This window comes from Equus asinus, chromosome X (assembly GCF_041296235.1).
Source record: "Equus asinus isolate D_3611 breed Donkey chromosome X, EquAss-T2T_v2, whole genome shotgun sequence".
NCBI classification, from domain to species: Eukaryota; Metazoa; Chordata; class Mammalia; order Perissodactyla; family Equidae; genus Equus; species Equus asinus.
This window is the reverse complement of record NC_091820.1, coordinates 42,767,801-42,783,546: the sequence shown is the minus strand read 5'-3', so window position 1 is coordinate 42,783,546 and position 15,746 is coordinate 42,767,801.

The window sequence follows — 15,746 nt, the reverse complement described above, 5'->3', positions numbered from 1 at the left end:
ATAATGACTCTCCTGGATAAAGAAGTGCATTATTACTCCACATTAAACAAACCCTCATAAAGCGTGGAAACAGCGCTGCCCATGCTCACAGCAGCAAACTTCTGAGCATGTTATGTGTTTACCTTCATAAAACTAAGGTAACAGGATGAGCCTAGCAAGATTTGATTTCTCGATGCTTTTCTGCACCATTTCACCTTGGTGATGCCCCCTCCTGCTCCTCAGGGATCAGATTCTCTCACTTTTTGTGATAGACTTACATTAGTGTCCCCTGATGAATTGACTATACCTCCCCGTATTTGTGCCCTCCTGTAGTCCTTTCCCATGATGCCTTGAGTTTGGTCATGTGCTGTGTGACCTTCCTCGGCCAATGGAACATTAGCAAGCATGATGCAAGTGGAGGCTTGATGAATGCTTGCACGTTGAGACTTGTCTTCCTAGAACACCCCTTGGAAGATCATTGCCCTGCTATAAAGAAGCCCAGGTCAGATGACTGAGAGGATGTTGAGAGGCCACACACAGAGAAACCCTGTAGGATGACAGGCCAACTTGGACGTTCCTACCCCAACCAAGCTCCCAGCTGAATGTAGCTACATGAGTGACCTTAGTTATACGACATGGAACATAAGATGGCCCCAGGTGAGCCCTGTCAACCCAGAGAACTATGAGAAATAATAAATCACTGTTGCTTTACACAAAGTTTTAAAGTGATTTGCTATGTGGTAGATGATAACTGAAACACTCCTCCCTCCCTTCCCCAGTGGCATGACGGGAAATGTGCAAGACACTAGTCTTTATATTTGAGGCTTGAGTGCCTGGTTGCAGGAGGTCTGAAGGTGTTTCAACCAGTAATCGAACTCTGCATTTCTAATTGTGGATTGGAAGGTGAGGTCTTTAGGCGAAGGGGCTCTTCTTTACATGAGTATAATGAAAAGAGGACTTATTTAGCTGCAACTGCTAAGATTCCACCCTGGGGAAGCAGGCAGAAAAAGAGAGTCTCTTGTCTCTCACGAATCAATTCATCCCTTCCTCCCTTACCTTTTCTGCTGACTGGCACCCATCCTTTATTTCCCTTAATACTCAATCTTTTCATCCATTTTGTATTTTCTATTACATTAAAAGATGTTCCTCTGGTGATTTCCTCGGTTTGCTCTTCCAGATCCATATTTCTCCCCTTTCCATCCTTCTCTGTGCCCTGAGGCTGGCCTTTACGGTGCTGCATCAGCTGGGCTCACTGGACCGCTGGCTTCTGGTTGGGTTGAGCCAATGTGAGGCACTGACAGGAAGTCAGGAGGAAAGAGGTCAGGAAATATATCCCACCCCTACCCCACCTCCCTGCCAGGTCAGTTTCCTCGATAAATTCCGCAGCGTTGGTCAGGTAGCCCCTCTCCCACAACCATAGCTCTCTCTGGGGTCTGGGAACAGAGCCCCTCTCTTGCCCCTGTAACTCTAGGGTGGTAATGGCTTCCTGTTTTTGTTAGTCCCTGGGGGGCATCACCAACCTTGTTGGTTCCCTTAACTCTATCCATAATTCTATAAATAGTCGTTTTCTCTTCAATCACTCCTAGAGTGTGCCATCTGTTTCCTGCAGGGCCCTGTCTGATAAAGACATTAACTAACAAGCAAAATGCATTTATTTTTTAAAAATTTTAAATTTCTTATTAATTAGAGACATGCATTACTGTTAATATCTTCTCACCTACATAAAGCCAAGAGCCCCCGTGCTGAGTTGGTACTATTCCAGGCAAAAGCAAAGTTGCATAGTGAGGTAGAAGAAGCAAAGTGATCACTTTGTACTTCAAGCGGTAAAGAGGATATGTCCTTGTCCCTGAGATGGAGTCCTCAGGACTGGGAAGAGGAGTGGTATTTGTAGTTCTATCAGGGGTGAATGCCTGAACCCCATCTAGTTGGGAGATTGTGTTCTTCTGATGGACCATAGTGGCCTGGGGCCAGCAAGATTTCACTGTAATGGAGCCAGCAACAGCAGACAGATGGAGTGGACAAGGGCCTTCAGGGGGCTTTGGATAGTCAAGGAGGGATGGCAACAGCAGGCTAACCAACACCAGGAGTAGCTTTCAGGTGTCCAAGAGAACGGGCTCTAAGCACCTGGTGGGGTACGGGAGATGACTGACACAAATGGAGAATGCTGGGCCCCCTGCCAATCTGGCTCTTAAGTCATTTTAAATTTAATTTGGAGAAAGCTGACGTGATGGCACTGGATCCCTGAGGGTTGTGGAGTGGATTTTGGAAAACTGCTTTGTACTGACTATTTTTCCAATTATGAAACTGTTTATGGTTTTATTTAAAAATCTCTTTCATGGGGAAATAAGATTCTATAAATACATAGAAAATCACCTAAAATCTCTTCTGCAAGTCACAAGCCAATCTAGAATAGGAGGGTATATATTATAAAGCTCAGTTGAGATCAATGATTTAATCAGGTCCAGCCATGGGTGGTTAATGGGAAAAAGATAATTTCAATTCCTGGAGGTCGGTTTTTGCTACGTCTTTGAAGTGTAACACACAGAGTTGCAGGATAGAGAATTTGAAAGGGTGCTGTTAAATGTTGGGACAGGAAGAAAGGAAAGAAAGAGAAAGGAACAAGGAAAGAAGAAAGAAAGTAGTCATTGAAAAAATACAAAATATTTTGCATAGAGAGTTCACCAAAAAAAAAAAAAATCTCTCTAGAAACACGGCCACATCCTCCCCATGTGCATCATTGCAAAAGAATATGGGCTTGAATATTTGGTTTGATGACCCTACTCCCACTACTACCCTCATTTCACAATCACTTCTATAAAGTTTTGAATCATACATTTTTCCCTTTATTTTCATGCTACAAATTAGAACTCCCAAACTGGACACAGGGAATGAAACATTAAATGTATAGAGATGTTGCCATAGACCAGGTACTGTACATACATTATCTTCCTAAATCCTCGTAGCAATTCTAGGTAATAGATATCATTGCCTCAATCTTGCAAAGACGGAAACTGAAGCATCAAGAGAAATGCTCAACGTCTCGTGACCAGAAAGCAGTGGGGCTGGAGTTTGAGCTCAAGTTAACTCATGCTTTTTCAACTACTTTATACTGTCTTCTAAATTGGAAATGGGAAAAAAGTCGGGGGGGGGGGATCAAGTAATTAGCATTTTTAGAAAGTTGATTTATGTAAACTTTTAAATATTTTCCTTATTAAAAAAACCTACTATTTTGTTTACTGATATTAACAGCAACTCCGTATTGGTTTTAATAGTGGTTTGTTCATACAGACAAAAAAAATTAATTAGGAGTGAAAACAGATTTAGGGGAAGGAGTCTTGTCCAAGTAAGTTAGTTGGGTAATCCAGTCATTTCTCTCTGTTGCACCTTCTCATTGGTTGATGGGGTTTTAGAAGGGGACAGCTCTGCTTCATTTCAATTAGTTTTGAGAAGTGGTTTTAGTGCCTGTGCATCAAGACATTAACGTCTAATTCTGCAGAAAGAAAATGGTTTAGATATTTATGCAATTCTCCAGAACATTTGGTATGAATTCCAGGACAAAAAGCTCCTCTTCCTGCTGGAAAAGCATATGGATAAATTTGAGGATGCTAATTCGCATTGAATGTAAAAAATAAATATACTCCAAGCCTGCAGTGAGTTGGATGTAATTTTCTCCTTTACCTCTCAGATGGAGCCAATGCCATTCTAACCTCCTCCACTCACCCGTCAGTATGAGTTGATCTATCTTTCCTGCCTTTCTTTCCAGGGACACAGACAGACATCATCCACAGGGCACAAGGGAATTTGCCCAGTCTATTCTGGGTATATAAATCTGTGCCATATCAATAAAGAGAGAGGGAAAAAGGGGAGGTCAAATGACTGAAAATGACAAAGTATCATACACCCAACCTAGTTGACCTCTGGTCTATTCCTTATGTCCTATAAAATCATAGCCCATGACCTTTGTCATACAAACTGGGTCAGTGTGGCAAGGTGTATTTTGAATGTATTATTCATCTCTGATAATATTCTGAGCAGGTTGCTGATATCTGTCCACCGGGAATCTGCTTCTGAAAGTAAAATGTTAGTTTCTTCTGGATCACTTCAAGTAGATGTAAGGAAAGAGTTATTCATGTAAAGCAAATTACAAGTGTGAAAATGAAGCTGTGGGGGTCTAGGTGCGTGTTAATGAGCATTAATGTCTGAGGAAAACAGTGTCAGTTTATTTTTTAACATATGTTTGACTTTAAAAGCTGCGAATGTGTGAAAACTCACAGGATGCTAGCATGTGTGAATGTGACAAGATTCACAGTCTAAGGAGACCAGGGTGATGAAACCATGGCAGTGGCATCCTATTGCTCATCTCCATTCTGCTTTCAGCTCAAGAGCAGCTGCTTGTGGGTAATGCAGAAGATCAGGAAAAATATGTCTGTTGTAGGTGAGCAGCAGAATTAAAGCTCTATCACAGACATGTATTTACAGTAGGATGGTCTCTGGAACCAGCATCCCTTGGTGTGCTGATAAATGTTTAACAGCCAGATCTCCAGGAAATTAAAAAACCCTGATCTGTAGCAGCTGTCAATTTCCATGGTATAAATAGTCAATTTCATAGTCAATTTCAAGTTACCAATCTGACCTTACTCAATGCAAAGTTGGATAGAAATGTGAAGCTCCAGGACACAAGAGTATATAACCCTTCCCCCCTCCAACCCCAAGTGCTTCACGTGAATAGGACGCGTCACTGAGTGATATGAAACTGACTAGTTTCTGTTTCAGAAGAAAAATGACAGATCAATCCTCTGGGTTTTAGCTTACACTGGCTCCTCTATCTCAAAGACTTTTCCCTGTCCATCTTCATCCCTACTTATCCTTCAGGTCAGTGTAGATGTCTTCCTTGGCTCCAACCTCAAAGCTAGCTGAGGTTTCCCTCCTACGACTCTGGGATTCTTACCCAGATAAGATTCTGTTTTAAGAGTCTGTTTACTGCTCTGGGAGCTCCTTGAGAGGAGGACCTGATTCCCTTCACCATTATATCCCTGGAGTGTAAAAACAGTGCCTGGCACTGAGTAGGGGACTTCGCAAATGCTTGTTTATTGATGGAAGCAGGGAGGGAGGGAGAGAAAGGGTGAGGCATGAACCCTGAATTACCATCCTTGAGCTGCTTCCTCTGAGAAATACAGCTAAGCAGTTGATGGAGTCACAAAAACACTCTCCCAATTTGAAATGTGTTAATTAATTTTATCACTTTGATTACAAATCATTTATCTAGCCAACTAGCATTTCCATGAAGGCTGTATAATGTGGCTTTGGGCTCCCTGGTTTGAACTCAGTTCCTTCACTTACAAGCTCTATAACTTTGGGACCAGCTCTGTTATCTTTTCTGTGCTTTAATTTCCTCCTGTGCAAAATGAGGAGAATCACAGTATGCAGCTCATAGAGTGGGTGCAAGAAAGGAGGAAACAACTTGTTCAGCACTTAGCTGAATGTCTGTCTCGTAATAAGAACCTAATAAATGTTAACTAGTACTGATAAATTGTTGTTCTCGAATTTTCTGTCAGTTGATTTAACTAGAAAAAAAAAGTCTTCCCCCAAGCCATAAACATCTAACTCAAGAGCGTCATGTGATTTGTTCCCTTTTCCTTTGCCTGTCCGCCCTGTGACTGCTCCACTTAGTAACTGCAGGGACAGGCACCAGGGCCAATGGCACTTGGCCGCCATCTCCTTTCTTGCCTTTTAGATTATGTACATCTTAGTTCACCCCACTCTGGGTGGTCCTGCACCGCCTCTTTGCTCCTCTTTGCCTTGTCTCTTTCTGTTCCTTCACATGCTCTGTTTATTCCCCCATCCCTCTCCTACTTTTTCTCCCTCTCCCATTTGTGAGCTCCAAATATTCCCTTCACATCAGTTATACATTGACATGAGGGAGACAGAAAGTGAAATAAAGCAAAATAGAACACCACCATGTTAACCTCTCGAGCCCTTTAAACAAACCCTCGATCACCCTTTACCTTTTCAAATGCTTCCAAGCATGCTTTTATCCCAGAGCCCAGCAGTTTAAATCATTAAAAACAAAATATGCCTTTAAAAATTTTTTCCTTATAACTCATTTTGCAAAAGCTTGGTTTCCAACTAAATGTACATTATTTGTGCTAATAGCATTCCAACTAAAAACTTTCTGCTAAAAATATTCTAACATGATTCCAACTAAAGTGTACATTATTATTAGTGCTGTTTTTCTTGGGATGGTGGGGGATGCAGACTAACCTGGAAACCTGAGTACCCCAATAACATTGCCTCTATAGGAGAATATTGTAGAGCACAACTGTTGGTGAATTTAGAACTCTTTGCCTGTGCTGTGGATTACAAGTACTTCAAATTATGGGCTTCTTTTGTCACTTGGTGTCTTTTTATCCCCAGGGAGGCCTGGGCAAGGAGAGGTTACCCCAAGCACTACATGCACACCAACAAATACACACTCAGGGCACCGCCCTTTCAAGGGGCTTGTGCTTTTCTACAAGGAAACAATCCTTTGCTTTTGTAAGATAGTCTGTTCAAAATGTGCAGAGAGTGAGTACAGCAGGACCCAGCAGGATGTGTGTTTTGCTGAATATCAGCATGTTGATCCTAGACACAAAGCTTATCTGCTGTGCTCAGAAAAACATATTTTGGAGCTTTTGTAGAACTGGATGGCAATCAACATGAGGACTCCACACTGGCTCATCATGCATGCTGTTTAACTCGAGAGCTAGGTTGTTGGAAGGGGAACTGCCCCTTAGAAGTCCAAACTGAGTTCAACTATTTCTTATCCAGTGACCTTTAAACTTGTTTAAAAAACAACTCCTCTTAGTGCAGGAATAACCCCTTTATGACTACAATTACATAGTTACTATATAAAGGTATAGTCATGATGTTAAATTAAGACATATTGGTAGTCTGGCAAGAAAGTCTTTATAAGAAGTGGAATCCTGGGGTGTCATTCCTAATGGTAGTTACCTAGAGAAGAAGCATTTCTTTAGACCAGAAGCCAGATGTGAAAGCTAAGGTCCTAGATAGGCAGAAGAAACTTGGTATGTGCAGTCAAGTTATCTTGAAAAGTCCTAGGTCATGGGCAAGGCAACTAAACACAGTTGGGCAGGTTGTTCACTGCACAAGAGTGCCTGGTTGAGGAAGGCAGTAGAGGCTGAAATTCAGGCCACCCTCTGCTCCACAAGACAAGAAGCTGAAGAGCTGCATCTGCCCAGAGAAGGCAACTCTGTCAAATTCACATGATGATGCCTCATAGGCTACCCAAGGCCCTGGGTGGCAGGCTTCATGATGGCACCAGTCACATGATAACAGAAGCAGAGATATAAAAGGGGCCAGTCAAGAGCTTGCCAATTTTGGGCTTCAGTTACACAAATCCGAACACAGCACATGAAAGGGAATATGGGCTAAAAACCAGGGAAACACATTGCCCAAACCAGGGTCAAAAAACTATTTTGTGAACTTTGTACCCCTATCTGTGTTTATTTCCTTTTGTTTTTCCTTACAATTGTATAAAACTTCTACGAAAGTTCCAGTCTGTCCTGACCATGCTTAGAGAAACGATGGGTAAGGTTTCGTTTGACGTTTAAGTCACACTATTAGAGAATCACCTGTCCCCAGGGCTTAGAAACGTGGTAATGGAAGAAATCAGAACTGCTCATCTTCACCCCTACCACCTGCCAGGGGGCCTCATAGAGTTTAGCCTATTGGGGAATGCTTTGGTTTGATTTTCTTTTTAATTAAGGGAAGTTAGTAGAATGTCTTTATGTCTTTGGGTGGGGGATACTGAGGGCCCTCCAGCCATCCCCACAGTTGATGCAGGTCAGGGGGAAGAAAGGAAATTGTCCAGAAAGAGAGTGATAAAATACCACTTTCTGCTTTTTGTGAGAATCTTCAAGGAATTCCATAATACTGTAACTTTCATCTCAGCCTCTCAGAACGAGACTCAGGAGCTCAGTCTAGCAACCATCTGAGAAGGAAGCCATCTGTTTGGGTACCTTCTCCTTATAAAGTTATAACAAATATTTTGCCCTTTCTAGCATTCTTGAGGCTTCCAGCAGGGCCTGAAAGCATCACACAGTTGGCAAGCAAGTTAGCAGAGTCAACTGTGGGTTCCTTCAGCCCTTAGAGTGAGCACTTGCCTTTTCTCTTTCCATTCGGACAGGATAGCTCTGGATTATCTTAGGATCGTACCTAAGAATGTTCGGGAATTTCAGAGATGAAGCTGGATTGCCTGTCTTCTCAAAAATACCTTCTACGACCCATATATAAATTCCCTGGACTCAGTAAGAACTGTCCTTAACTCTCAGTACATTGCTCTAAGGCCAGAGAAAGAACAATGCCTTGGACCGTACTGGACACACACTTCATTTGCACCACAGCCTGCAGAGATCTGAAAGCTCCCAAGTACCACGACTTTCCATTAATTGTTTTCTTTTTCTTTTTTTAACTTTTAAAATTAAAACACTTTTAAAGTCATAGTGAAATACACGTAACAAAATTTATTATCTTAACCATTTTTTTTAAAGATTGGTCCTAAGTTAACATCTGTTGTCAATCTTTTTGTTTTTTCTTCTTCTCCCCAAAGCCACCAAGTACATAGTTGTACACTCTAGTTGTAGGTCCTTCTGGCTCTGCTATGTGGGATGCCACCTCAACATGGCTTCATGAGCAGTGCTAGGTCCGCACCCAGGATCCAAACAGGGGAAACCCTGGGCCGCAAAGCGGAGCATGCAAACTTAGCCACTCGGCCACAGGGCCAGCCCCTTAACCATTTTCAAGTGTACAGTTCATTAATATTAAGTGCATTCACATTGTTGTACAACCATCACTGCCATCCATCTCCAGAACTCTTTTTGTCTTCCCAAACGGAAACTCTGGACCCATTAAACAACAACTCCCACTCCTCCTTCTCCCCAGCCCCTGGAAATCACCACTCTACTTCCTGTAGTCTGAGTAGGTATCTCACATAAGCGGAATTATGCAGTATTTGTCCATTTGTGTCTGGCTTATTTCACTTAGTATAATGTCCTCAAGGTTTACCCATGAAGTAGGATGTGTCAGAATTTCATTCCCTTCTATGGCCGAATAATATTCCATTGTATATATACATGCACCACATTTTGTTTATCCATTCATCTGTCGATGGACACTTGAGTTGCTTCCACCTTTTGACTACTGTGAATAATGCTATGAATAACGCTGCTATAAATGTGGGTATATAAATATCTCTTCAAGACCCTGCTTTCCATTCTTTTGGATATATATGAAGAAAGGGGATTGCTGGATCATATGGTAATTCTATTTCTAATTTTTTAAGGAACTATGCTGTTTTCCAGGTATGTTTTACATGACTTGCCCAGGATGACTTTCCATTTAGACCCATGCATCCTCTGGTTACATTTTAGGAACTTCCTCTCATGAAGATGGAAATGACGATCTTGGTGGTTTGCAACAATCTTTCCCTCTCCCCTCATTCTCCATCAAAAGCAGGACACCCAGGCAGAAGAAACTATTCTGATCAACCTCAAAGACAATTTTATTTCTTGAATTGGGAAAAAGATGTTACAGTTCCCATAACAGTATAGGTCAATCCATGTTCTCTTTTCTTGGGAATATTTTGACCAAGACTATTCACTGAAGTCTTGGTAATAATCCCTTGGCCTTTATATGGTTTTGCACTTACAATGGTTCCTTTCATCCCAGGATCACCAAAGACTTCTCTCCCAAGTAACTATGATGGTTATCATTTTATGATAGTGGAGGAAATGAGGAGCAGAACGTTTACATGACTTGCCCAGGATGACTCAGGGATGGGGTGGCTGAGCCAAGAAGGAAAGCCAAGAGTCTGTGATCCCCTATCTGAATCCCCAACTTTCACTTGTTCTAAGGAGCACTGGTGGATCCAGAGAGGGCCACAGTTTTCAGAAGTTGCCCTCTGAGGGACTGACTGGTTAGCCAGATCCAGCTGAAGAGAACAAGCAACATTTGACTCTGGGCTTACTCTACTAAGGACAAGAGATTCTGACCTTGGACAATGAAAACAACTCAAGGAAAATTATTTTCTAGTGGGAGGAGTAATGAAGAAGTAACTCTCTTGAGACTATTATAAGCAAATAAGAAAGCAAGCCAACTTTAGTTTGGCAAAAGGATGCTCCTTAAATCCTGCTTCCTCAGTTAAAATGAATGTCTGAGGGTCCAGAGAATACTACCAACCGATGAAAAGTTACAGGCGCATCTTGGCTTACTGAAGCGCCCCAGTCTAGTAAAAGTAAACATGGGTGATATGGATCAGCAAGGCAGCCAAACAGCTCCAGGGCCCAGTGAGCACAGATCCTGCTTCTAATAAAAGACTCTTCATCCTGTTGTTTGAGAAGGTATACACAACTCCCTAAGGGATTCTGTAAAATTCCTTTGACTTGTCTACAACATCCCTATATTCGAGTGTTTTGCATTTTCTAGATTACGTAACAACAAAGGGAAAAAATATGCACTCAACTACATTAACATTTGCTTATTTTCTGTGACGTGATGGTTATTGTGTATAATTTACAATGATGCAGAGGAGAAAACACACTCCTTTCTCACAGAAACACTGCATAAACAGAGTTGTTAATCTTCCAAATGAACATATCGTTCTTTCTATTGTATGTCTCTGGAAAATATTCAACTCAGTTGGGGTCATGTGGGCTCTGTAAAAGTTACAAACCGGTTAGACCTTGTCCTTCCAGCAGCCATGCAGAAGTTAGAGATTGAGGAAAACAGATGGGCTCTTCCAGATTTTTCCTGTTGTATATTCCCTACACATGCAAACAACAAGAGAATGTCTTAAGTGATTACTTTCGATAAGAGTACTGGGGCTGCATGAATATATTTCTGGTACATAAATCACCCATGAAAGATAGATTCCAATGGGAGAACTTTCTATACTTTAAGAGATTTTAGTAAAAGTTTCTCTAACCATGAGAACAGAGCCAGTCTTAGGGCACTGAGGACAATGGCCTGGGGCCCCTCATGCTAGAGTGACTCAGGGGGTGTGAGAGGGGAGCAGAAGGAGGTGGCACTAAAAATAGTTGGAGACATAGGCAATTGTGCCATCTCCCCATGACTCAGCCAAGTCCAGGTGGGTGGTATTGTCCCTTCTCCCTCGGCACATTCCTTCAAGCTACAGACTTTTTTGTGGTTTTAATCTACTCAAGGCTGTCTGAGGTTTATTTTAACCTCATTTTAAGTTAATAAAAATGCCATGGTTGGAAGATACAGAAAGAAGGGAGGGAACGAGTGCATACTTTGTCCCAAGGTTTAAACACCTTGCCCCTGAGTCACCTTTATTTTGTTAGGTCGTATTCTATCGTGTGTTGCAAATCACATCCTAGAAGACTATCCAAAGGGCTTCAAATCCTACTCTTTGTGAAAATTTTGCACTGGCTGTTACCTGACTGACTATAGACTCGTAAATCTAGAGCAGTACATTGGTTAAACTAGAATGCCTCGCTCTGCAAAAGCCGTTAGCAAAACGTACAGCCATGTGAATGACGGTGGCTTTGTCATAAGTCCAGAATTGGTCACAATCCCACAATGCATTATTAATTGCTTCCCAGCTTTTGGGATAAACCAGGCTTTCCATATGTATTATTTACTTTTTATCAAAGCCAAAAGAACAAAACAAAATGCATTCAGTGCAACATACCGGATGAGACATCCCAGAGTATAAAAGCTTGAACAAATGTGGATATCTCACTAATTGTAGCTAAGCCTCTTCCTTTTCCTTCTTGTTTTAAAGAAGTCCCCCAACTTTGTGGTGGTTGCATCTGATTTATGCTCACCAAGTTTAAAGAGAAGAGCATCTGTTTTCTCCAAATTACTTTCATACTTTTTCTCCTCCCAAAGAAAGTATTTTTACATCTCTTTGGCTTAACCAAATCCTTGGAACTCTAAATAGGACAAGAATTAGTCCTGACTCAGCTTGGCAGGTAGGCTGAGGGTGTTCTCTCAGGTGCTGCATCCAGCACAGTGTAAAGCAGGACTGGGACTCTGCCTGGAGTAAGGAAGAAAGCAGACTAGCCCACAGGGTCACCATGCCAGAGCTTCTCAGCTCATGCTTAAAGGTCATTTTCTCTTCTCAGTAACTCTGTTCTCCTTATTGGTTCAGGCCATCCAATGAGAGCCAGGCTAACTTTTATGGAGCCAGCCAAAATCACTTTCCAAGAAGAAACTCACACGAAAGATAGCTCCAACAACTGGGGTGCCTTCTCCCTCCCTTGATTTCATTAGGACACTGAGAAGCTATTAGTGACCTGAGCTGTCCCCAAATGGGAATCAAAATAACTAACTTGTCAGGGAAAAGAGCCTTACTGGGGTCAATAGGCTCCTTATATTTTGGTTCCTAAGTGCTCTGCATTTCTTTGTTTTCTGTGCCAATTAGTCCATCGTGGTATGTATCTCATGTGGAGAACACGCTCATAAATCTAACTGGAAACCAAAATGTGGCACGACCATTTGATTATGGGAAAAATCTATTTGATTTATGAGGTATTATGACCCAGCGAGCTGTATTGTACTTTCTTCTCTGCTGCCTGGCTTAACTGTGCTGGCAATCAAGCCGGTCCCTCAGCGTCACAATTGCAGGATTCATGGCCTGCCTCTAGCAGCAACATGGGTCAGGGAGGGAAGGGTGAGGAGCAGGAGGCAGAGTTGCTCTTTAGTTACTGCTTATTTGAATATTAAATTATTCCTCATGAAAACAGCTAGATTCAGCAGTCTGTGGCTCAGGCCACATTTTTCTGTTACTGTGACTGGGAGCCCTGCTTCATAAGAACTCTGAGAGAGTCCACGCTTGAGTAAATGTCCTGGGAAGTCTTGTGAATCAGAGGCGGGCTGCCATTTCCAAGAGGAACACCATTACAGAGGCCTCGCAATTCAGCCACTTTAAGGGAATTTGGTCTAGAGAGTACATCAAGTGAATTATGATTCCTCTGAGATTACTTCCATGTACGTATTTCTGGCACTCTGAATGGCATTTTGGTGGAGGCTAGTGATTTCCTTTGCTGGGGACTTGGGGGCAGAAATCGACTTTGCTTCGATTCATACAGCTAGTGTGGATTAACCCAAAGTCGGGGAAATGGCTCCTCTTCCCACACAGGTGCAAAGCGGCCAGTTACCAGAGTGGCCCATCCAGGAACACTGCTTTCAAAGGAAGTAAGCAAAGGGATCTGTGCTTCTGCCATCGGCACAGAGGGCCCAAACCAAAGGCATGCTGGGAACTCCTAGTCCCGAAGAAGGCACAAACCAAAAAGAGCTGGAGTAGGAATGGTGGGGGGCACCTTCTGGGGCCAGCAAAGGTGCCTCTCTCTACAGGGAGGGTATGTCAGAGCAAATCTCTAAATCTAAATGAGCACAGCAAACTCAGGTCTGGCCAAATGTGGGGCAGGGAGGTGATGAGGCTCCCAAGCAGCAGTGTTACCGGCGTCTGTTTGAGTGGACATGAACAAGCCTGAAAGATAGGACCCGGCTTATGAGAGGGGGCTAGCAGAGACACCTCTAGACTGTAAGCTCCATGAGAACAGAGGTCCCATCTGTTTCATTTACACAGTCACCTGTGCTGGGAGCAGGGCCAGGTGCACATTCGGGGCTCAATAATAATGTGTGGAATGAACAAGATGATTGGGGTCCCCAGCTGGCAAAGCTAGAACACTGATGGGTATAATAATAGTTGTACCCATCTCAAAAAGTAGTTGTTAACAGGTAGGACACGATTAGTTTAATTAATGCATGTACAGTGCTTAGCATACGGCCTAGCACATAATTCTTCCTCCTGGCATGTCTACTAACAGGACAAGAGGCTATGTCCAGTCCTTCAAACTATTGGTGAGGAGGCTCACTCATCAAGCCAAGCTTCCATTGATTCCAGGACTTAGTGGGGCCCAGCCCATAGAGGGGTGGGGATAAGACTGGAAGGGACCAATATTCAGGCCTGAGCACAGTCCTGACTTGGGCCTTCTTCCTCACTTCTCTGCAGCTAAGCAGTTAAGAGTTGATTCTTTCAAGTTAGAGAGTCAGGTTCAAATCCCTGCTCTGCCACTTACGTTCTTTGTGACCTTGGTCAAGTTACAAAATTCTCTGAGCTTCAGATCCCTCATCTGTAAAATGAGGATGGTAATAGTACTTACTGAAGGGTTGTTGTGAAGGCTAGATGAGAATATGTTAAATATTCAGCACAGGGCCTGGCTCACAGGAAGCACTCAATAATGGTAGCTATAGCTAGTGCTCTTATTAATCAGACACACTATGATCTAGTGTCTTATTCTCCTCATTCTTCTCAGGTATAGGGCTGCAAGACAGTGCCTTACACAGAGTGAGTGTTTAATAATTGCACATGTCTAACTCTTCTTCCTTTCTTTACCCTTTCTGCTGGACTGGTAGTCAGCTGAAAAGCTAAGTTCCACTTCAAGCTACAGGTCCAGCTGGTTCAAGGGAGCTCCAAGTATGTCTCATCTTCTTCCTGGGACCAGTGGCTAGTCAAGGTATATTCTTCTCATGTTGGTGTCTGAAGTACAAGAGTTCAAGATCAACCATACAGGCACATTTTGAATGCCTGCTTCAGTCATATTTGCAAATGTCCCGTTGGTGAAGCATGTCACATGGCCAAGTCTAAGGACAAAGTGTGGGGAAATACACTCTGAGGGAGGAACCACAAAGTCACATGGCAAAAGTCATAGCTAGAGGGAGGGATGAAGAATCAGGACCAATAATCAGAAAGCCTTCTCTGATGATGCCTCCAAGATGTTAAACCCGACTTCTAGATATTAAATCCCAATCCATAATCTCTTGGATATGCCTCCACATCAGCACCTATACTAGCTTCTAGATATCTGTTTCCTGGGCTCCCCACAAGACTGGGAGCTTTTCAAAGGGAAAAATTGTGTCTTATTCCTTTCCCTATCCCCAACACCTAACACAATGCCTGGCACACAGTAGGTACCTCATGAATGAAGGTTTATTTTAATTAATGAATGCATATTTGTTCTCATAAATGAATGGATGTTCATTACTCCTCTTTTATTATCTCTCATCAGTCCCTGGGTAATCAAGACTTGGAGCAATTGGGGCTTTGGAAGTCAGTGATGGGCCCACCCAGCATCATTAGGGACCCATGCCCCAGACAGCCCCCTCTTCCAGAATGGCTCATAGACTTCCTCACTGGTTGCTTTCATCCTTACTCCAAAGCTACAATTCACCTTCTCACCCATGTTCAGGACCACTCTTAGGGGCAGGTCTCTGTTTTGTTTCACTCTTAATAAGGGAAGTATTTTCCTCTCAAATAATCATAGCTTTCAGCCAGCCTGTGTGGTTTAACCACAATTCTTTTTACGTCTTCACAAGCCACACTTATCTCTCCACCATCAAACTCTCATCTATCAAGAAGCTGGAAGCAAGTTTTTGGTGGACAGGTCCAGACAGTATTGGAGTGATGACCAACAAATATCTGACATCCACATATGTTTCGGCTCTGTCCCTCTCTAGAATGAGTTCCCAGTAACAATCCCTAATTCCCCACTCATGATCTAAAGAGAGACTTATACAGCTTTCTTCCCTTTTTATCTTGATCCTTAATCCCAGTATCTCAGGAGGAGGCCATGAGGCCCTCATGCAACTAGAACTGAAATGCTGCCTTGAAAGCTCAGGTTGCTGAAAGGAGATAGCAGATTAGGCCCCTTGCATGATTATACTTGATACGTGCTGCAAAC